At 37.2% G+C, this 25,176-nt stretch overlaps 1 protein-coding gene across 1 annotated transcript in view; it reads left to right on the plus strand.

Annotated features, from left to right (window-relative positions):
* The first annotated feature begins 1,327 nt into the window (after positions 1 to 1,327).
* nacc2 (NACC family member 2) overlaps positions 1,328 to 25,176 on the plus strand; it is a 55,925-nt gene continuing 32,076 nt past the window's right edge. The window contains exon 1 of the mRNA XM_062959919.1: positions 1,328 to 1,477. The gene's annotated coding sequence lies outside the window, so the exon portion shown is untranslated. The remainder of the gene's footprint in view (positions 1,478 to 25,176) is intronic.

Below are 25,176 nucleotides of genomic sequence, written 5' to 3' on the forward strand. Positions count from 1 at the left end.
CAGGAAAGACCACTGAAATCAGGGTTGCCAAATGAAATAAAGGACAGGGCTCCTCTGCCTATTAGTGTGCAGGAAAGACCACTGAAATTGAGGTTGCCAAATGAAATAAAGGCCAGGGCTCCTCTGCCTATTAGAATGCAAGAAAAAGCACTGAAATCAGGGTTGCCAAATGAAACAAAGACCAGGGCTCCTCTGCCTATTAATATGCAAGAAAAAGCACTGAAATCAGGGTTGCCAAATGAAACAAAGGCCAGGCCTCCTCTGCCTATTAATATGCAAGAAAAAGCACTGAAATCGAGGTTGACAAGTGAAACAAAGACCAGTGCTCCTCTGCCTATTAATATGCAGGAAAAAGTACTGAAATCAAGGTTGCCAAATGAAATAAAGGCCAGGGCTCCTATGCCTATTAGTGTGCAGGAAAAAGCACTGAAATCAGGGTTGCCAGATGAAACCAGAACCAAGGCTCCTATGTCTATTAATGGGCAGGAAAGAGCACTGAAATCAGGGTTGCCAAATGAAATAAAGGCCAGGGCTCCTATGCCTATTAGTGTGCAGGAAAAAGCACTGAAATCAGGGTTGCCAAATGAAAGAAATGCCAGGGCTCCTATGCCTATTAGTGTGCAGGAAAAAGCACTGAAATCAGGGTTGCCAGATGAAACCAGAACCAAGGCTCCTATGTCTATTAATGGGCAGGAAAGAGCACTGAAATCAGGGTTGCCAAATGAAACAAAGGCCAGGGCTCCTATGCCTATTAATATGCAGGGAAAAGCACTGAAATCAGGGTTGCCAAATGAAATAAAGGCCAAGGCTCCTCTGCCTATTAATGTGCAGGAAAGAGCACTAAAATTAGGGTTGCCAAATGAAAGAAATGCCAGGGCTCCTCTGCCTATTAATATGCAGGAAAAAGCACTGAAATCAGGGTTGCCAAATGAAACAAAAGCCAGGGCTCCTGTGCCTATTAATGCACAAAACTAGGCACTTGCTGCAAGTGCTGAAAATGAGGTTGCCCTTAAATGTGCAGAAAGGGGCTTCCTTTTTTAAGGCACTGAGATGAAAGGTTGCCACATGAAAAGGGGCACAGGGCTCTTGTGCCTTTTGGTGATTGCAGAGAAGAAGCTGTTTTTCTTATATTAAGGCTGCCAAAGGGAACCCAGAAGTGAGGAGAAGTGGGGCCTTGGGTGGGCAAAGGATCTCTTCCCTGGAGAGGCAGAGGCGCTCCCTGGGGCTGGGAAGTTGGCCACCCGGGGAGGAGCCTTGGGCTTCTTGGCCTCGCCCCCAGGCCTTCCTCCTCCTCCTCCTTCTCTTCCTCCTCCTCCTCCTCCTCCGCCGCCATAATCCCTGCCAGCCGGGAAGAGGAGCCAACGCCGCCAGGAAGGAAGGAAGGAAGGAAGGAAAAGAGGAAAGGAAGGAAAGAAGGAAGGAAGGAAGGAGGAAGAACCAAGGAGTGCAAAGGATCCTCCCCACCCCAAGCCTTCAGGTAGCTAATGGGGGGACCGGATCCTTTTCCTGGGGGGTTCAAGGGGGACCCCCTCCCTCCAGTTTGATATTTAAATTGGGAGGAAAGTTCCCCCCAGTTTAAGATTTATTGGGAAGAGATATTCACAGTCCCTTTGTTTCAAGGGGAAGAAAGTCTCCCCCAGTTTCATCTTTCTTGGGGAAGAAAGCCCCCCAACTTTTCCCCAACAAGTTCTCCCAATATCTCCCCAGTTTGTTTATTAGTTCCCCCAATATCTTCCCAGTTTAATAATTATGGGAAAGAAGGTTTGCCCAATATCCTCCCAGTTTAATATTTATGGGAAAGAAAGTGCCCCCAGTATCCTCCCAGTTTGTTTATAAGTCCCCCCAATATCTCCCCAGTTTATTTATAAATTCCCTTAGTATCTTCCCAGTTTGTTTATTAGTTCCCCCAATATCTCTCCAGTTTAATAATTATGGGAAAGAAGGTTCACCCAATATCCTCCCAGTTTAATATTTATGGGAAAGAAAGTGCCCCCAGTATCCTCCCAGTTTGTTTATAAGTCCCCCAATATCTCCCCAATTTATTTATAAGTTCCCTTAGTATCTTCCCAGTTTGTTTATTAGTTCCCCCAATATCTCTCCAGTTTAATAATTATGGGAAAGAAGGTTCACCCAATATCCTCCCAGTTTAATATTTATGGGAAAGGAAGCCCCCTCCCCCAGTATCCTCCCAGTTTGTTTTTAAGTCCCCCAATATCTCCCCAATTTATTTATAAGTTCCCTTAGTATCTTCCCAGTTTGTTTATTAGTTACCCAAATATCCTCCCAGTTTAATATTTATGGGAAAGAAAGTGCCCCCAGTATCCTCCCAGTTTGTTTATAAGTCCCCCAATATCTCCCCAATTTATAAGTTCCCTTAGTATCTTCCCAGTTTGTTTATTAGTTCCCCCAATATCTTTCCAGTTTAATAATTATGGGAAAGAAGGTTCACCCAATATCCTCCCAGTTTAATATTTATGGGAAAGAAAGCCCCCCCCAGTATCCCCCCAGTTTGTTTATAAGTTCCCCCAATATCTCCCCAATTTATTTATAAGTTCCCTTAGTATCTTCCCAGTTTGTTTATTAGTTACCCAAATATCCTCCCAGTTTAATATTTATGGGAAAGAAAGTTCACCCAATATCTCCCCAGTTTGTTTATTAGTTCCCCAATACCTTCCCAGTTTGTTTATGTTCTCCCAATATCACCCCAGTCTGTTTATTAGTTCCCCCAATATCTCCCCAGTTTATTATTTCTCCGAATATCTCCCCAGTTTATATATAAGTTCCCCAATATCTCCCAGTTTGTTTATTAGTTACCCCAATATCCTCCCAGTTTAATATTTATGGGAAAGAAAGCCCCCCCCCCCAGTATCCTCCCAGTTTGTTTATAAGTTCCCCCAATATCTCCCCAATTTATTTATAAGTTGCCTCAGTATCTTCCCAGTTTATTAGTTCCCCCAATATCCTCCCAGTTTAATATTTATGGGAAAGAAAGCCCCCCCCCAAGTATCCTCCCAGTTTGTTTATAAGTCCCCCCAATATTTCCCCAATTTATAAGTTCCCTTAGTATCTTCCCAGTTTGTTTATTAGTTACCCCAATATCTTCCCGGTTTAATATTTATGGGAAAGAAAGTTCACCCAATATCCTCCCAGTTTAATATTTATGGGAAAGAAAGCCCCCCCAAGTATCCTCCCAGTTTGTTTATAAGTCCCCCCCAATATCTCCCCAATTTATTTATAAGTTCCCTTAGTATCTTCCCAGTCTGTTTATTAGTTCCCCCAATATGTTCCCAGTTTAATAATTATGGGAAAAAAAGTACCCCAATAATCTCCCAGTTTGTTGATTAGTTCCCCCAATATCCTCCCAGTTTGTTTGTTTATTAGTTCCCCCAATATCTCCCCTGTTTATATATATTTCCTGTGTTGTTGATGTGGTTGTTGTTTTGTTGTTATTCTAGCTTCAGGATAGGGGGTGCTCAAGGATTATTATTATTGTTGTTGTTATTATTATTATTATTATTATTATTATTATTACACCTTCAAAATAAAGGATCTTCAATTATTATTGTTACCACTTCTGGCTAACTAATGCTGAACCTATATTGTTATTTTATTATTATTATTATTATTATTATTATTATTATTATTATTACACCTTCAAGATAAATGAACTTCATCTGTTGTTGTTACCACTTCTGGATAACGAAAGCTGAACCTGTGTTGCATTATTATTATTATTATTATTATTATTCCAGTTCCACATAATGGGTGCTGAACCTTTGTTGTTGCAGCTGTTATTCCAGCTTCTGAACAGGGAATGCTCAAGCGTTGTTGTTGTTGTTGTTGTTATTATTATTATTACACTTTCAAGATAAAAGATGCTCAGCTGTTGTTGTTACCACTTTTGGCTAACAAATGCTGAACTTATATTGTTGTTATATTACTACTACGACTACACTTTCAAGATAAAGGCTGCTAAACTGTTGTTGTTACCACTTTTGGCTAATGAATGCTGAACTTATATTGTCGTTGTGTTGTTGTTATTATTCCAGTTCCAAATAACAGGTGCAGAATCTGTGCTGTTGTTATTCCACCTTGTCAATAGGGGGTGTTCAAGCATTATTTATCATTATTGATATTATTATTATTACTATTATTATACCAAGATAAAGGATTGATATTATTATTACTATTATTATTACACCTTTAAGATAAAGGATTGATATTATTACTATTATTATTACAACTTCAAGATAAAGGATGCGCAACTGTTGTTGTTGTTACCACTTTTGAACCTATATTGTTATTATATTATTATTCCAGTTCCAGATAACAGGTGCTGAACCTGTGTTGTTCATGTTGCCTTTTGTTGTTATGTCACCTTGTTGGTTATTATTATTATGACACCGCAAACAAGATAGATATGCTGGATTTCATTATTATTATTATTATTATTATTATTATTATTTATTACACCTTCAAGATAAAGAATGCTCAAATGTTGTTGCTGTTATTACCACTTTTGAACCCGTATTGTTGTTGCTGTTACATTATTATTATTATTATTATTATTATTTTATTACTACTACTACACCTTCAAGATAAAGTCTGCTCAACTGTTGATACCACTTTTGGCTCATGAATGCTGAACCTATATTGTTGTTGATGATGATGATGTTCTTGTTCTTTATTATTATTTATTATGACACAGCAAACAAGATAGACATGCTGGATTTCGTATCACAAAATCACAAGTCGAACACGTCCCAAGTGTCTAGGACTGTGTGATGTATTTTCGGATGATGCATGCAGATCCCAGTAGGGTGGCCTTTTGCAGTTGGCAGATCATCATTTTGTCAATGTCTGTTGTTTCCAAATGCCGGCTGAGATCTTTTGGCACGGCACCCAATGTGCCGATCACCACCGGGACCACCTGCACAGGTTTCTGCCAGAGTCTTTGAAGTTCAATCTTGAGGTCCTGATAGCGGCTGAGTTTTTCCTGTTGTTTTTCGTCAATGCGACTGTCACCTGGGATGGCGACATCCATGATCCAAACCTTTTTCTTTTCCACAACTGTGATGTCTGGTGTGTTGTGTTCCAGAACTTTGTCAGTCTGGATTCGGAAGTCCCACAGTATCTTTGCGTGCTCATTTTCCAAGACTTTTGCAGGTTTGTGATCCCACCAGTTCTTTGCTGCTGGGAGGTGGGACTTGAGGCATGAGTTCCAATGAAACATTTGGGCCACATAGTTGTGCCTCTGTTTGTAGTCTGTCTGTGCGATTTTCTTACAGCAGCTGAGGTATGATCAATGGTTTCGTCAGTTTCCTTGCACAGTCTGCATTTTGGGTTATTATTATTATTATTATTATTATTATTACTACTACTACTACACCTGAACGACTGCTCAACTGTTGATGCCACTTTTGGTTCATGAATGCTGAACCTATGTTGTTGTTGATGTTATATTATTATTATTATTATTATTATTATTGTTATTATTCCAGTTCCAGATAAAGGTTGCTGAACCTGTGTTGTTATTGTTGTTGCTCTCTTTTATTGTTATTCCACCTTGTCAATAGGGGGTGTTCAAGCATTGTTATTGTTGTCATTATTATTATTATTATTATTATTATTATTATTATTATTATTATTATTTTCGCAGGATGATATATGCTCAAATGTTGTTGCTGTTGTTACACCTTTTGAACCTGTACTGTTGTTGTTATGTTGTTGTTGTTATTTTCTTCTAGCTCAGATTGGGGTATATGTGGGGGAGCATTTGACCTCTGTAAAAGTAACTTTTCTTAGCTCTGGAAAGAGGAGCAACAGGAGGAAGTGCAGGACATCAAGTTGCCCTTCCTTTTCTTTGTATGTGTCTCTTTCTTTCTCCTTCTCCAGGCCTTTTGGTTTTGTTTTGTTTTCACTCTTTTTGTCCCAGGAATTTTCTCCCTCCCTTCTTCCTTTTTTTCCCCCCTGAAAGGTTCCTTTGTGCTTTTGGAACATAATAGGTATTTTGTTGAAAAAGAACTTTGCTTTTCTGCCTTTCCAGGCTGAAAAGAAGGCCTTCCATCAGTTACAGATTCCCATCATCCACAGATCCCATCATCCACAGCTTCGTGAGAAGCCTTTGTTTCAAACTGCCCCAAATGAATATCCCATATCTAATATGTTTAGGATCAGAAGCATTTGAAAATAATAATAATAACAACAACAACCATAGTTACTCTTTTCACGTTTGTTTTTCTTTTCCAAAAAATAGGAGAAATTATTATTAATGATATTATTATGTAGTAACAACACCAATAAAGATCAATTTCCCCATTTTTTGCAAAGGAATCCCAAATGTGAAATATTAATAATAATATTTTTTTTCAAATTTGTGCTTCTTTTCCAAAAAATAGGGGAAATATTATTATTGTTATTATTACGAATTAATGTTTGCACTTCCTTTCAAAAAAAGAGGTGGTGAAATAATAATAATAGTAATGGGAGTTGCTCCTGACACGAATAAATAAATAATAATAATAATAATAATAATAATAATAATAGTTGCTCCTGACACGAAAAAATAAATAATAATAATAGATATTATTTTCAAGTTTGTGCTTATTTTCTAAAATATAGGGGAAATATTATTATTATTATTATTATTATTATTACGAATTAACATTTGCACTTCGTTTCCAAAAAAGAGATGGTATTATTATTGCACTTCCTTTCCAAAAAGGAGAATGTTGTTTGTATTAATAATAATAATAATAATAATAATAATAATAATAATAATAATACTCTTTACATGTTAGTGTTTCTTTTCCAAAAATTAGGGGAAATTATTATTAATAATATTAATATGTAGTAACAACAGCAATAAAGATTGATTTCCCCATTTTTTGGAAAGGTATCCCAAATGTGAAATAATAATAATAATAATAGTAGAGTCTCACTTATCCAAGACTCTGGATTATCCAATGCATTTTTGTAGTCAATGTTTTCAATATATTGTGATATTTTCATGCTGAATTCGTAAATACAGTAATTACTACATAGCATTACTACGTATTGAACTACTTTTCGTGTCAAATTTGTTGTATAACATGATGTCTTGGTGCTTAATTTGTAAAATCATAACCTAATTTGATGTTTAATAAGCTTTTCCTTAATCCCTCCTTATTATCCAAGATAATCGCTTATCCAACGTTCTGCCGGCCTGTTTAACTTGGATAAGTGAGACTCTACTGTAATAATAATAATAGTTGTTATTTTCAAGTTTGTGTTTCTATTCCAAAAAAGGGGAAATATTATTTTTACGAATTAACATTTGCACTTCCTTTCCAGAAAAGAGGTTGTATTATTATTATTATTATTATTATTATTATTATTATTATTATTATAATTTTATTATGACACAGCAAACAAGATAGACATGCTGGATTTCGTATCACAAAATCACAAGTCGAACACTTCTCAAGTGTCTAGGACTGTGTGATGTATTTTCGGATGATGCGTGCAGATCTCAGTGGGGTGGCCTTTTGCAGTTGGCAGATCGTAATTTTGTCAATGTCTATTGTTTCCAAATGCCGGCTGAGATCTTTTGGCACAGCACCCAGTGTGCCCATCACCACCGGGACCACCTGCACTGGTTTCTGCCAGAGTCTTTGCAGTTCAATCTCGAGGTCCTGAGAGCGGCTGAGTTTTTCCTGTTGTTTTTCGTCAATGCGACTGTCACCTGGGATGGCGACATCAATGATCCAAACCTTTTTCTTTTCCACAACTGTGATGTCTGGTGTGTTGTGTTCCAGAACTTTGTCAGTCTGGATTCGGAAGTCCCACAGTATCTTTGTGTGCTCATTTTCCAATACTTTTGCAGGTTTGTGATCCCACCAGTTCTTTGCTGCTGGCAGGTGGGACTTGAGGCATAAGTTCCAATGAATCATTTGGGCCACAGAGTTGTGCCTCTGTTTGTAGTCTGTCTGTGCGATTTTCTTACAGCAGCTGAGGATATGATCAATGGTTTCGTCGGTTTCCTTGCACAGTCTGCATTTTGGGTTATTATTATTATTATTATTGCACTTCCTTTCCAAAAAGGAGAACATTGTATTAATAATAATAATAATAATAATAATAATAATAATAATAATAAGAATTTCCTTCCCTTCCAAAGATAGGGCTCATTCCTCTTTGCCAGCCAGTTGTGGCATCTGTGTTCCGGCTTGTTTATTCTGTATGTATTCTACGCTTCCTTCCTCCTGGGTCTCTGTGTTCGGTGCATTCATGGCCATTCGTTCTTCCTTTTTTTTTTTTTCAAAATCAGAAAACCAAGCCCGATAAGTGCTTTCCCCCGGCGCAGCCGCTGTGTTCCTGAGCATGCGGTGGTTAAGAAGTGCATTTGGAGGCCCCCGAGGATTCCTCCAAATGGCTTCCACAAAATAATAATCAGATATAAAGTAAATACATTGGCTCCGGGAAATACGTGAGCCTCTCTCTGTGCGCAAAGTACAGGAGCACTTAGAGGAGTGACGTCTCCCACCATTGGAGCACTTGCTCCTTTCCCCACATTTATTCTGCTTTATTTTATGTCTTGGAACGAGGCGTTTCGCTAAGGACCGGCAGATGGATCCACTGGCCGGCGTCCAGGCCTTTGGGTCTTGGGGCCTGAAATATTGAGTAGCTAGGCTTGGGGAAACTGGGCTGTGATTTGTAGTATCCTCCTGCGATTTGCAGTATCCTCCACTGGTTTCTCACATTTGGTGGTGATTTGTAGTATCCTCTGGTGATTTGTAGTTTCATCCAGTGATCTGTAGTATCCTCTGGTGATTTGTAGTTTTCTCCAATGATTTATAGCATGCTCCAGTGATTTGTAGTTTCATCCAGTGATTTGTAGTATCCTCTGGTGATTTGTAATTTCATCCAGTGATTTGTAGAATCCTCTGATGATTTGTAGTTTCCTCCAGTGATCTGTAGTATCCTCTGGTGATTTGTAGTTTCCTCCAATGATTTGTAGCATGCTCCAGTGATTTGTAATTTCATCTAGTGATCTGTAGTATCCTCTGGTGATTTGTAGTTTTCTCCAATGATTTATAGCATGCTCCAGTGATTTGTAGTTTCATCCAGTGATTTGTAGTATCCTCTGGTGATTTGTAGTTTCATCCAGTGATTTGTAGTATCCTTTGGTGATTTGTAATTTCATCCAGTGATTTGTAGAATCCTCTGATGATTTGTAGTTTCCTCCAGTGATCTGTAGTATCCTCTGGTGATTTGTAGTTTCCTCCAATGATTTATAGCATGCTCCAGTGATTTGTAGTTTCATCCAGTGATTTGTAGTATCCTCTGGTGATTTGTAGTTTCATCCAGTGATTTGTAGTATCCTCTGGTGATTTGTAATTTCATCCAGTGATTTGTAGAATCCTCTGATGATTTGTAGTTTCCTCCAGTGATCTGTAGTATCCTCTGGTGATTTGTAGTTTCCTCCAATGATTTGTAGCATGCTCCAGTGATTTGTAATTTCATCTAGTGATTTGTAGAATCCTCTGATGATTTGTAGTTTCCTCCAGTGATCTGTAGTATCCTCTGGTGATTTGTAGTTTCCTCCAATGATTTGTAGCATGCTCCAGTGATTTGTAATTTCATCTAGTGATTTGTAGAATCCTCTGATGATTTGTAGTTTCCTCCAGTGATCTGTAGTATCCTCTGGTGATTTGTAGTTTTCTCCAATGATTTATAGCATGCTCCAGTGATTTGTAGTTTCATCCAGTGATTTGTAGTTTCCTCCAGTGATCTGTAGTTTCCTCTGGTGATCTGTAGTATCCTCTGGTACTTGTAGTTTCCTCTAGTGATCTGTAGTACCCTTCAATGATTTCATAGAATCATAGAATAGTAGAGTTGGATTTATAGCATCTTCTGCTGATTTGTAGTTTTTTTCAGTGATTTGTAGCATCCTTCGGTGATTTGTACTTTCTTTCAGTGATTTGTAGTATCGTCCGATGATTTGTAGCATCTTCTGGTGATTTGTAGTTTCTTTCGGTGATTTGTCGTATCCTCTGATGATTTGTGAATTGTAGTTTCCTTCAGTGGTTTGTAGTATACTCCAGTGATTCATAGCTTCCTCTGGTAATTTGTTGTTTCCTTCAGTGATTTGTAGTGTTTGCAGAGGATTTTGTAGCATCCCCTGGTGATTTGTAGCATCCTGCGATGATTCGTAGTTCCTTCAGTGACTTATAGTGATTTGCAGTTTCCTTCAGTGATGTGTAGTATCTTTTTTGTTGATATCGTTGCATCCTTTGGTGGTGCCTAGCTTTCCGCTGGTATGCTGTAGTTTCCTGGACGTTACAGTTCTACAAGGTCCTGAGCTTTCGCAGCCAAACGGTGCCTTTCAGGATCGCAGATCCCAGGGGTTTGTGGCCTCGCACCATGGCTATAGGCTGAGAGAGAATGAATGCAGTTCCATCCCTTTTTGTTGCTATGAATGGTCCCATTAGAAAATACATAAGGATGTGGATGAACTACAACTCCCAACATGGAGTTGTAGTCCCCCCCTTCTGAAACACCTCCATTATTTTCTGTTGATCGTGTTGGGTTTGTAGGCCAAGTTTGGAACAGATCCGTTGTAGGCGGGAGTCACGGGGCTCTCTAGATGTGTGGTGGACTATAACTCCCATCACCCAGGGTCACTATAACTCCCAGCATCTCGGGTCAATTCCCCCCAAAGCTCCCCAGTATTTTCAGGTGATTGAGAGCAGTATGTGTGGCAAATTTGGTTCAGATCCGTCGTCAGTGGGAGTCATGGGGCTCTCTCGATGCGTGGTGGACTATAACTCCCATCACCCAGGGTCACTATAACTCCCAGCATCTCGGGTCAATTCCCCCCAAAGCTCCCCAGTATTTTCAGATGATTGAGAGCAGTATGTGTGGCAAATTTGGTCCAGATCTGTCGTCAGTGGGAGTCATGGGGCTCTCTCGATGCGTGGTGGACTATAACTCCCATCACCCAGGATCACTGTAACTCCCAGCATCTCGGGTCAATTCCCCCTAAACCTCTCCAGTATTTTTGGATGATTTAGAGCGGTTTGTATGGCAAGTTTGGTTCAGATCCGTCGTCAGTGGGAGTCACAGTGTTCTCTGAAAGTGGAAATCCCATACATACATACAAGCAAACATAGATACATACACATATGTGTGTGTGTGTATATTGGTGGCATTCAAGATGGCCTACAGAGTATTCCCCTAGGTATGAAGCAGCCAGGCTTTGAAGTTGCAAGGCTGTTCAATGGTATTCAGGTTGGCCAACAATGGAGTCCCCTAGGTATGAATCAGCCAGACTTTGAAGCTGCAAGGCTATTCAATGGTATTCAGGTTGGCCAACAATGGAGTCCCCTAGGTATGTAGCAGCCAGGCTTTGAAGCTGCAAGACTATTCAATGGTATTCAGGTTGGCCAACAATAGAGTCCCCTAGGTATGAAGCAGCCAGGCTTTGAAGCTGCAAGACTATTCAATGGTATTCAAGTTGGCCAACAATGGAGTCCCCTAGGTATGAAGCAGCCAGGCTTTGAAGCTGTAAGGCTATTCAATGGTATTCAAGTTGGCCAACAATGGAGTCCCCTAGGTATGAAGCAGCCAGGCTTTGAAGCTGCAAGGCCACTCCTTGGGAAATGATGAGTCCTGTGGCCAAATTTGGTATGATTTGGCCCCGTGGTTTTGTTGTTAACTCGCTCCTAATTATGCACATTACATTTATAGATAGATAGATAGATAGATAGATAGATAGATAGATAGATTGTTTACCCAGAGCCTTGGCTTGTGATTCACGGTTCCCAGCAAGTGAGCAATCCCGAGGAAAGGTGCCCAAAAGGCAGCCGAGAAACATATTTTGACAATGATCTCACTGGAAAAGGAGAGAACAGAAGAAAAAAAAATTCCCCAAAACAAAACCTGGCACAACCGTCGGGTTTTGCTGCACAAAAGTGTCAAAAGATAGCGAAGGAGCGGGTGGGGAAAATAACACTATGCGACAGGATTTTTGTTCCTGGGTTATCAATGCCATTTCCTAATTGGTTCTGCCATGAATACATGGGGGAAAGTTTATTAAACTGCACAAACTTGGTTTCGGCGGGACGATATCGTCTTGCTTTAAATCCGGGCCATGTAGGGTCATTTTCTTCCGCTGCTTCTTTTCCAAATAAACCTCCGACGTAAACGGTTGCCGACGTGAAAATCCAATTTGCGAATCCCTTTTTGGGTGTTGCATTGACCCTGGATGGTGGGAGTTATAGTTCAGCCTGGATTTTGGGTTTTGCATTCATACTGAATGGTGGAAGTTATAGTTTACCTTCAATTTTTGGTGTTGCATTGATCCGGGATGATGGGAGTTATAGTTCGCCCTGTATTTTGGGTGTACAGTTGATACTGAATGATGGGAGTTATAGTTTAACTTCGATTTTTGGTGTTGCATTGATCCTGGATGATGGGAGTTATAGTTCACCCTGGATTTTTGGTGTTGCATTGACCCTGGATGATGGGAATTATCGTTTACCTTCAATCTTTGGTGTTGCATTGCCTCTGGATGATGGGAGTTATAGTTTACCTTCGATTTTTGTTGTTGCATTGACCCTGGATGACGGGAGTTATAGTTCACCCTGGATTTTTGGTGTTGCATTGACCCTGGATGATGGGAATTATCGTTTACCTTCAATCTTTGGTGTTGCATTGATCCTGGATTATGGGAGTTATAGTTTACCTTCGATTTTTGGTGTTGCATTGATCCTGGATGAGGGGAGTTATAGTTCAGCCTGGATTTTGGGTTTTGCATTCATACTGAATGATGGAAGTTATAGTTTACCTTCGATCTTTTGGTGTTGCATTGATCCTGGATGATGGGAGTTATAGTTCACCCTGGATTTTGGGTGTTGCATTGATCCTGGATGGTGGGAGTTATAGTTCAGCCTGGATTTTGGGTGTTGCATTGATCCTGGATGATGGGAGTTATAGTTCACCCTGGATTTTGGGTGTTGCATTGATCCTGGATGGTGGGAGTTATAGTTCAGCCTGGATTTTGGGTGTTGCATTGACCCTGGCTGATGGGAGTTATAGTTTACCTTCGATTTTTGGTGTTGCATTGATCCTGGATGATGGGAGTTATAGTTCACCCTGGATTTTGGGTGTTGCATTGACCCTGGATGATGGGAGTTATAGTTTACCTTCGATTTTTGGTGTTGCATTGATACTGGATGATGGAAGTTGTAGTGACCCTGGATGGTGGGAGTTGTAGTTCACCCTGCACTGAGTGCGCACTGTATTCCCAGTCCTTACACATTTTAAATATTGCAATACTTTTTAGGGAATTGACCCTGGGTAATGGGAGTTGTAGTGATCCTGGATGGTGGGAGTTATAGTTCACGCCGCATCAAGAGCACTGTGGTCCCTGCCAACGACGGATCTTGGCCAAACTTGGCACACAGATCTATCACGAGAAGCTTTAAATATTGGAATGGTTTGGAGAGAATTGACCCTGGATGATGGGAGTTGGAGTCTAACCGCATCCTAATACATTTTCTAATAAGACCATTCATAAAATTCAAAACCAAACAATGACGTCTACTTATGTTTACCCTTCAAAATCCCTAACCCGGGCACCGCTGGGTACCTAATGGATATAGATGTATATACAGTAGAGTCTCACTTATCCAACGTTCTGGATTATCCAACGCATTTTCGTAGTCAATGTTTTCAACGAATTGTGATATTTTGGTGCTAAATTCGTAAATACATTAATTACTACATAGCATTACTGCGTATTGAACTACAGTAGAGTCTCACTTATCCAACGTTCTGGATTATCCAACGCATTTTTGTAGTCAATGTTTTCAATACATTGTGATATTTTGGTGCTAAATTAGTAAATACAGTAATTACTACATAGCATTACTGTGTATTGAACTACTTTTTCTGTCAAATTTGTTGTCTAACATGATGTTTTGGTGCTTAATTTGTAAATTCATAACCTAATTTGATATTTAATAGGCTTTTCCTTAATCCCTCCTTATTATCCAAGATATTCGCTTATCCAACGTTCTGCCGGCCCGTTTATGTTGGATAAGTGAGACTCTACTGTATATCATTATTATCATCACTATTATTATTTCATATTTGTTATTTTTATTGTATCATTACTATGATTATCATCATTATTTACATTTATTATTATCATTCTATCATTATTATCACCATTATAATTATTTGATATTATTATTATTATTATTATTATTATGCCATTATTATGATTGTTATCATAACCATTTATTTTAAATAAATTTATTTATTTATTTATTTATTTCTGCCGGCCCATTTATGTTGGATAAGTGAGACTCTACTGTATATCATTATTATCATCACTATTACTATTTCATATTTATTATTATTATTGTATCATTACTATGATTATCATCATTATTTACATTTATTATTATCATTCTATCATTATTATCACCATTATAATTATTTGATATTATTATTATTATTATGCCATTATTATGATTGTTATCATAACCATTTATTTTAAATTTATTTATTTATTTATTTATTTCTGCCGGCCCATTTATGTTGGATAAGTGAGACTCTACTGTATATCATTATTATCATCACTATTATTATTTCATATTTATTATTATTATTGTATCATTACTATGATTATCATCATTATTTACATTTATTATTATCATTCTATCATTATTATCACCATTATAATTATTTGATATTATTATTATTATTATGCCATTATTATGATTGTTATCATAACCATTTATTTTAAATAAATTTATTTATTTATTTATTTCTGCCAGCCCGTTTATGTTGGATGAGACTCTACTGTATATACATACACATAATGCATGCACGCACATATATATCTCCAAACAGTTGCCTATTTTGCAAAGTTTCCTCATCCCTTTCCAAGTGGGTTCAGTTTAAAAACAATAAAATCGGAATATCAGCACTTTTAAGCCGAGGGGGAACCAGGCCCGCTCTGCAATGGATGCATGAGCAAGCTTTCCCGAAATTAACATTTTAATTGTCAGGCGTCTTTTTAAATCTTCCTTCAAACGCTAACGACTTCAAAAAAAAAAGAATAAAATAAAATAAAAGAGGGGAAGAAAGTGCTGAGAACAAAAGGGACGGGTTTCACTCCATAATGAGAATTGAAATGGAAGAGGCATTGGGGTTTTCTGCAAGCGCCAGGAAAATTCGAAATGGGAAAAAGGCACAAATCAAAGAAAAAGAAGATAGATATTACCAATGAAGATAGAAGTAATCAAGCCAGTGCCTTAAATGCCTTAAAAGTCCTCATTTTGGATGCTAAGCAGGGTCAGCCCGGGTTGGTCCTTGGATGGGAGACCAAATCGCAGTAATAGGCATTGGCAATAAATATAATAATAATAATGACGCGACTACTGCTACTGACAGCCACAATAGTAATAATAGTAATAATAAGCTATCAATATTAGAGTAATAATGACTCTATTCCTACTTCTACTGATACTGCTGCTGCTGCTGATAATAATAATAATAATAATAATAATAATAATAATAATAATAATAATAATAATAATACATCACACAGTCCTAGACACTTGGGAAGTGTTCGACTTGTGGTTTTGTGATATGAAATCCAGCATGCCTATTTTGGTTTCTGTGTCATACAATAAAATAATAATAGTAATAACAATAGTAGCATTAAGGGTAATAATTCGCAATAAGCATAATGATAGAAATGACTCCTACTGCTATTGTACAAATAATAATAAGCATATATAATAAATAATAATCCAGCATATCTATCTTGTTTGCTGTGTCATAATAAAATAATAATAAGCTATCAATATAAAAGCAATGATGACTCTACTCCTACTTCTTCTGGTACTGCTAATAATAATAATAGCAACAATAGTAATAACAATAGTAGCATTAAGGGTAATAATTCGCAATAAGCATAACGATAGAAATGACTCCTACTGCTATTGTACAAATAATAATAATAATCTATCAATATTAGAGTAATAATGACTCTACGCCTACTTCTACTGGTACTACTAATAATTATAATAATAACAATAGTAGCATTAAGGGTAATAATTCGCAATAAGCATAATGATAGAAATGACTCCTACTGCTGTTGTACTAATAATAATAATAAGAATAATAATAATAATAAGAAGAAGCTATCAATATTAGAGTAATAATGACTCTACTCCTACTTCTACTGGTACTGCAGATAATAATAATAAACAACAACAATTGTAATAACAATAGTAGTATTATGGGTAATAATTTGCAATAAGCATAACAATAGAAATGCCTCCTACTGCTATTGTACAAATAATAATAATAATAATAATAATAATAAGGTATCAATATAAGAGTAATAATGGCTCTACTTCTACTGGTACTGCTAATAATAATAATAACAATAATAATGTGTTGGACTTTGATATGAAATTCATCATATACATCTCATTTGCTGTGTCATACTCTGTCTTTGTGTCAGTAATAATAATAATAACTGGGGGAGATCATTCTCATCTTTGTCAACTGGAAATACATTTGTCCCTTAATGTAGACAGCGTTTTGGCAGAAGTGGAGCAAATAGAGGGGAAAAAAGACGTCAAACCCAGAGCAGGGTGTTCATTATTATTCATTATTATTCATTATCAAGACACCTTTTTTTTCTTTTCTGGCAAAGGGAAAACAACAGCGGCACAGAGTTGGAATAATCAGGGTTCCTGCTTTGAATTTGCATCAGGAATTGGCTGTTGTTTTCCCCCTTCTCTCTGCATGAAGAAAAAGGGGAGAAAGTATTGAAAAACATGTCCTCTGCTGTAACTCTATGACATTCTTGTGCCAAAGTCATGCATTTCCATAGGGTTCACCATTATCGTTGGTTTTGCTTATCCACATCTGGTAAAACATAGAGAGAAGCACAAGTCATTTCAGATCCTGAATCAGTTTGATTTCATGACAATTAATAATAATAATGCGTCAATATAATATATATAATTATTATCAATATTTATAATACGGTATAACACAATAGTATAATATATATATAATGTTTGTTATATTTAATCTATATATATATATATATATATATATATATATATATATATATATGATTATGTACATTGTGTGTATAATACACATATACACACACATTCCTTTTATGCCACTATGTATGTCTTTAATATTATATAATCTTATATAAAATAGGTATTATATAATATACATATAATGTGAATATGTATATTAAAAAGGTAAAGGTAAAGGTTTTGCCCTGACGATAAGTCCAGTCATGACCGACTCTGTATATATATACATACACACACACACACACACACATATATAAATTAATATTATATATAATGATTAATAATAATATAATAATATATGCCATATAGATATTCACACACACACATTTATATTTCTTTTATTTCTGATATATATATATATATATATATATATATATATTAGTGATTAATATAAATAATATAACACATATAGATAAATACAGACACATATCTACTATTCCTTCAATGCTGCCATGCACATCTGTAATATATACATATATATGTGTGTGTGTGTAAACACATACAATATATATATATATATATAGTAATATTAATTACTGATATTAATGTAATATAATAATATTAATTATATATATCATATATAGATACACATGCACATATATATGTGTGTGTGTAAACACATACAATTTATATATATATAGTAATAATTACTAATATTAATATAATATAATATATATATCATATATCGATACACATGCACTTATATATGTGTGTGTGTGTAAACACATACAATTTATATATATAGTAATATTAATTACTGGTATCAATATAATAATATTAATATATATCATATAGATACACATACACATATATATGTCTGTGTGTGTAAACACATACCATTTATATATATATAGTAATATTAATTACTGATATTAATATAATAATATTAATATATATCATATATAGATACACATACACATATATATGTCTCTCTGTGTGTAAACACATACCATTTATATATATATAGTAATAATTACTGATATTAATATAATAATTATATATATCATATATAGATACACATGCACATATATATGTGTGTGTGTAAACACATAAAATGTATATATATATATAGTTATATTAATTACTGATATTAATATAATATATATATCATATATAGATACACATGCACATATATGTGTGTGTAAACACATACAATTTATATATGTATATATAGTAATATTAATTACTTATATTAATATAATATATATATATCATATATATATAGTAATATTAATTACTTATATTAATATAATAATATTAATATATGTCATATATAGATACACATACACAAACACAGATATATATATATATATATATATATATATATATATATATATACACACACCTTTTATGCCGCCATGTACGACTTTAAGAGCCCAGGAGGCACCGCGTCCGTAAAATCCACGCTTATCATGTCTTTCGCTGGAAAAAAATAAGAAGAAAGGCGCCTTGACGGGATTAATCACCGTCAGCATGAAATCTTAAGTTGTAAAGTCGGCGCTAAAAAGACGGTAAAATTAAACGCCGACACGCTTAGCTTCTGGGAAACCTTGGCTTCTATTGCTTTATTGCCGGATTTCGGATCTCATCCACAAATGTCCGTTTCATCTTCTTTTCCCTCGAAACAGAGGAAGATAGCGATGCTTTTAAGTTCCTTCTGATGTATGGAATGGCCGGGGGGGGGGGGGGGGGGATATGGATACATACATAACAATCGGACAATGCGGATTTATTCGCCGCAAAGAATGGGGCCATGTCTGTGTTTCTTGAAAAAGGAAATTACTCTTTGCATTCAAGGACCTGCATTTTCAAAAAAATAACAGTGTTTGGATTCTGTGCTCGAAAAGCTGCATTGGGCCTCAATGCAAAGTTGGTGGAAGTTCATTTCTGCTTTTGGAAAAGCAAGCCTATTTTTAGAGAATTCTCCTATATATTTGCAGAATATAATAATAATAATAATAATAATAATAATAATAATAATAATAATAATAATAAGCAGTCAAAGAAGAAGAACATGCCCTGGCAGAATATGGAAAGCAAAGTGAAGAACCTGCTTTGATTGAAGTCAAAAATCAGAAACTCCTCAAAGCACAGCAGACAAAAAACCAGTACAAGAAAACCGCACTACAAACTAGAGCAGAATCAGTATAAGAAAACCGCACTACAAACTAGAGCAGAATCAGTACAAGAAAACCGCACTACAAACTAGAGCTGACAGCTGGCACAACAAAACACTGCATGGAAAGTTCCTTGACAAAATTGAAGGAAAAGCTGATAAGGAGAAGACCTGGCTCTGGCTCACGAATGGGACCCTGAAGAAGGAGACAGAAGGCCTGATCCTTGCAGCCCAGGAGCAAGACATCAGGACAAAGGCCATTCAGGCCAAGATCGAAAAATCAGCTGATGACCCAAAATGCAGACTGTGCAAGGAAACCGACGAAACCATGGATCATATCCTCAGCTGCTGTAAGAAAATTGCACAGACAGACTACAAACAGAGGCACAACTATGTGGCCCAAATGATTCATTGGAACTTATGCCTCAAGTCCCACCTGCCAGCAGCAAAGAACTGGTGGGATCACAAACCTGCAAAAGTCTTGGATAATGAGCACGCAAAGATACTGTGGGACTTCCGAATCCAGACTGACAAAGTTCTGGAACACAACACACCAGACATCACAGTTGTGGAAAAGAACAAGGTTTGGATCATTGATGTTGCCATCCCAGGTGACAGTCGCATTGACGAAAAACAACAGGAAAAACTCAGCCGCTCTCAGGACCTCAAGATTGAACTTCAAAGACTCTGGCAGAAACCAGTGCAGGTGGTCCCGGTGGTGATGGGCACACTGGGTGCCGTGCCAAAAGATCTCAGCCAGCATTTGGAAACAATAGACATTGACAAAATCATGATCTGCCAACTGCAAAAGGCCACCCTACTGGGATCTGCACGCATCATCCAAAAATACATCACACAGTCCTAGACACTTGGGAAGTGTTCGACTTGTGATTTTGTGATACGAAATCCAGCATATCTATCTTGTTTGCTGCGTCATAATAATAATAATAATAATAATAATAATAATAATAATAATAATAATAATAATAATTTCAGCATATTTATCTTGTTTGCTGTGTCATAATATAATAATAATAATAATAATAATAATAATAATAATAATAATAATAATAAATTTTATTTATACCCCGCCACCATCTCCCTGCAGGGACTCGGGATGGCTTACAATGAGGATATAACAACAACATAGCATACAATACATACAACAACTGTCCATTATTTTATTTTGTGTATTGTTGGAATGTTTTAAGTTTATGTTAAATATGTTGTTGTTGTTTGGGCTTGTCCCTGTTGTGAGCCGCCCTGAGTCCCTTCGGGGAGATGGGGTGGGATATAAAAATAAAGTTGATTATTATTATTATTATTATTATTATTATTATTATTTATTAACAATGAGATTTAAAAACAATGCAATGTTATAGCTTAATGTGATGGGCAAGGAACTGAGAGGTTGTTGGTTCATTTATACAGTTAGAAGAGGCAGGGAACAACTTGTTGTTATACATAATAGTAATAATAATAATAATAATAATAATAATAATAATAATATCAGGTTACCAGGATGGTAGAGAGAATTAGGACTGATGCATTTACAGCCTTATAATTATTACTATTGTTGTTGTTGTTATAAAAAAACATTTTTTTCCAAAATATTAAAAAATACTCCAGAAGCAATCCTTTATTTTGCCGTTTTATACAGTACTAGCATTGCCTGGGTTATTTGAAAAAGTCATTTTTTTGGATTGTACAAAAATGTGTTGGATAATCCAGAACGTTGGATAAGTGAGACTCTACTGTATAATGTAATGTGTGCATGTCTTCCTTGCATTTGGGAAATTCAAAGAAATGTTTCAGATATATTCAAAAAGAAGATCCCAGAAGCAAACTTTTGAACCGATACAGTAGAGACTCACTTATCCAAGGTAAACGGGCTGGCAGAAGCTTGGATAAGCGAATATGTTGGATAATAAGGAGAGATTAAGGAAAAGCCTATTAAACATCAAATTAGGTTATGATTTTACAAATTAAGCGCCAAAACATCATGTTATACAACAAATTGGACAGAAAAAGTAGTTCAATAGGCAGTAATGTTATGTTGTAATTACTGTATTTATGAATTTAGCACCAAAATATCATGATATATTGAAAACATTGATTACAAAAATGTGTTGGATAATCCAGAACGTTGGATAAGTGAGGCTTGGATAAGTGAGACTCTACTGTATTTATCTCTCCGGAAGCGAGAAGAAGAGGCGGATAGAAGAAGGAAAAAACAATGTGGTTGAAAACAAAACTAGGAACGTAGAAAAAAAGGGAAGAAAAGGGGGAATGAGAAGAAGTAGACCTTGAAAGTATTGCTGCCTGTTTCCTGTGTTTCTCAATGATTTCGTGGCTGTGATTTCTCTCGTTCTTCCCACTAAAAATAAAGCGCAATCCTCCCTTCGTTGCGCAAAAGAGCCTATATTGTATCTTTCCCTTGGAGGACTCAGTCAATGCCTAGAGAATGCCTTTCTGGGAATATTCTTGGCTGTCCAGGCAAGTCTCTGGTATGTTGCCCTGGAGGACCTAGGAAATCCCCAGAGAAAGTTCCCTTCTAGGAATATTCGTGGTCCTCTGGGCAATTCTATGGCATGTCGACCTGGAAGTGGCAATAGAATTGCCCTGGAGGACCCAGTAAATAGTGGGAACGACCCTTCTAGGGATATTCTTGGTCGTCCAGGCAATTCTTTGGTGTGTTTCCCCTGGAGGACCTAGGAAATCACCAGAGAAAGACCCCTCTAGGAATATTCTTCGTCCTCCAGGCAATTCTATGGCGTGATTCCCTTGGCAGTGACCATAAAATTCCCCTGGAGAACCCAGTAACTGGCAGAAAAGATCCCTCTAGAAATATTCTTGAACGTTCAGGCAATTCTATGGTATCTTTCCCTTGGAGGACCCAATCAATGCCTAGAGAAAGACCCTCCTAGGAATATTCTTGGTTCTCTGGACAATTCTTTAGTGTGTTTTCCCTGGAAGTGATTATAGAATTGCCCTACCAAATGCCTAGAGAGGATCCCTGGAGGAATATTATTGGTCCTCCAGGCAATTCTATGGCGTGTTTCCCCTGGCAGTGACCATGGAATTCCCCTGGAGGACCCAATTACTGGTGAGAAAGACCCCTCTAGGAATATTCTTGGCCCTCTGGGCAACTCTATAGCATGTTTCCCTGGAAGTGACAATAGAGTTGTTTTGGAGGACCTACCAATTGCCTAGAGAATGTCCCTCCGGGACTTTTCTTAGTCCTGCAGTCAATTCTATGATACATTTTTCCCAGAGGTAAGCATAGTGTTGCCTTGGAAGATCTAACATACACATAGAGAAGGCCCTTCTAGGAATATTCATGGTCCTCCAGGGAGTTCTGTGGTATGTTTCCTCTCAAAGTGACCATAGAGTTGCTCAGGAGGAGCCAGTAAATGTCAAGAGAAGGTTTTTGGATGAACGGATTTTTAACCATAGGTTTTATATTTTTATATTGTTTTAATTGGATTTTCATTGCTATGTTTTAATTATGTGTAGGCATCGAATTGTTGCCAATTGTGTACGCCGCCCTGAGTCCCTTCGGGATATAAAAGTTGGAAAATAAAAAATAAAAAGAGAAGACCCCTCTAAAAATATTCTTTGTCCTCTAGGCTATTCTATGGTATGCTTCTATAGCAGGCTTTCCGGGTGTTTTGGACTTCAACTCCCACCATTCCCAAGCACTTAAGCGGCTGAGGGGGAAAAGGAAAAAGGAAAGAGCCTGAGGCTGTTAGGAATGATGGGAGTTGAAGTCCAAAACATCCAGAAGGGATGGCCAAAGTTTGCCCATGCTTATTCTATAGTTATCTTGGAGGACCCAGTAAATGTCTAGAGAAGAGCCTTCTAGGAATTCCCTTGCTCCTCCAGGCAGAAGTGACCATAGAGTTGCCTTGGAGGACAGAGTGAATGCCTAGAGAAGACCCCTCTGGGCATGTTCCTGGTTTTCTGGGCAATCCATAGACACAGCATTGAGCCTAATGTTAGTTCAAGTGTGGATGGACTTTGTCGTTTTATCACCCCGGCTGATGGATCCCGCATTGAGGAAGTGTTAATAACTCCCCCTCCTCCTCCCCCCGCTCTGTCTTTAATATTCATTGCCGGCTTTATTTGCATATCGGGCCATAAATAGCAGCCGCGCGTCTCGCAAAGTGCCCCGTTTGCATTTCTAATTGCGCCGAGAAATCAAAGGGAATATTTCATCCCTGGGAGGGGCTTTGGATGGCGGGAGATAGAGAGAGATTAATTATAATTCTTGCCAAACAAACGAGGAGGAAAGAGCCTTGCCTCTGGGCATGTAAAAGCTGCAAAGGGGGGGGGGGTCAGGTCGCTTTCGATGCTCTTTGTCCTGTCCTGTTTTGAGGCTGAGAGAGTGTGACTTTCTCGCCAAGTCAGCAATTCGGACCCTGGCCTTCGATGCTCAAACCAATAGAGGCCTTTTGTCTTCCCTTTCCTGCTTTGCCCCTCGATCTGAGGCTGAGAGAGCGTGACCTTGTGGCCAAGCAAGGGATTCGAACCCAGGTCTGCAATGCCCACGTCTATATTTACTGCAGCAGAGAGCATGACTTTCTGTCTGTGAGGCTGAGAGAGTGTGACTTCCTTATATGATGCAGGGAGAGCATGACTTGCCATATCTTGGGCTATTTGTTTATTTATGGTGTCAGAAGTGAATAGAGAATAATATCTGAGGCTGAGAGAGTGTGACTTCCCATATCTTGGACTATTTATTTATCATGTCAGAAGTGAATAGAGAATAATATCTGAGGCTGAGAGAGCGTGACTTCCTTATCTGTTGCGGGGAGAGCGTGACTTCCCATATCTCGGGCTATTTATTTATGGTGTCAGAAGTGAATTGATAATACAGTTAATATAAGATTATCAATATACAGTAGAGTCTCATTTATCCAACATAAACAGGCCGGCAGAATGTTGGATAAGCGAATATGTTGGATAATAAGGAGAGATTAAGAAAAAGCCTATTAATAATCAAATTAGGTTATGATTTTACAAATTAAGCAACAAAACATCATGTTAGACAACAAATTTGACAGAAAAAGTAGTTCAATACCCAGTAATGCTATGTAGTAATTACCGTATTTACAAATTTAGCACCAAACTATCACAATGTATTGAAAACATTGACTACAAAAATGGCTTGGATAATCCAGAACGTTGGATAAGCGAATGTTGGATAAGTGAGACTCTACTGTATATTGAAAACATTGACTACAAAAATGCGTTGGATAATCCAGAACGTTGGATAAGCGAAAGTTGGATAAGTGAGACTCTACTGTATATTGAAAACATTGACTACAAAAATGCGTTGGATAATCCAGAACGTTGGATAAGCGAATGTTGGATAAGTGAGACTCTACTGTATATTGAAAACATTGACTACAAAAATTGCTTGGATAATCCAGAACGTTGGATAAGCGAATGTTGGATAAGTGAGACTACTGTATATTGAAAACATTGACTACAAAAATGGCTTGGATAATCTAGAACGTTGGATAAGCGAATGTTGGATAAGTGAGACTCTACTGTATATTGAAAACATTGACTACAAAAATGGCTTGGATAATCCAGATCGTTGGATAAGCGAATGTTGGATAAGTGAGACTCTACTGTATATTGAAAACATTGACTACAAAAATGGCTCAGATAATCCAGAATGTTGGATAAGTGAGAGACTACTGTATATTGAAAACATTGACTACAAAAATGGCTTGGATAATCCAGAACGTTGGATAAGCGAATGTTGGATAAGTGAGACTCTACTGTATATTGAAAACATTGACTACAAAAATGGCTTGGATAATCCGGAACGTTGGATAAGCGAGTGTTGGATAAGTTAGACTCTACTGTATAAGGCAAACATTTAATGCCTTAACTTAGAACAGAGACAGAGACAAACGCAGG

This window comes from Anolis carolinensis, unplaced genomic scaffold, assembly GCF_035594765.1.
Source record: "Anolis carolinensis isolate JA03-04 unplaced genomic scaffold, rAnoCar3.1.pri scaffold_7, whole genome shotgun sequence".
NCBI classification, from domain to species: domain Eukaryota; kingdom Metazoa; phylum Chordata; class Lepidosauria; order Squamata; family Dactyloidae; genus Anolis; species Anolis carolinensis.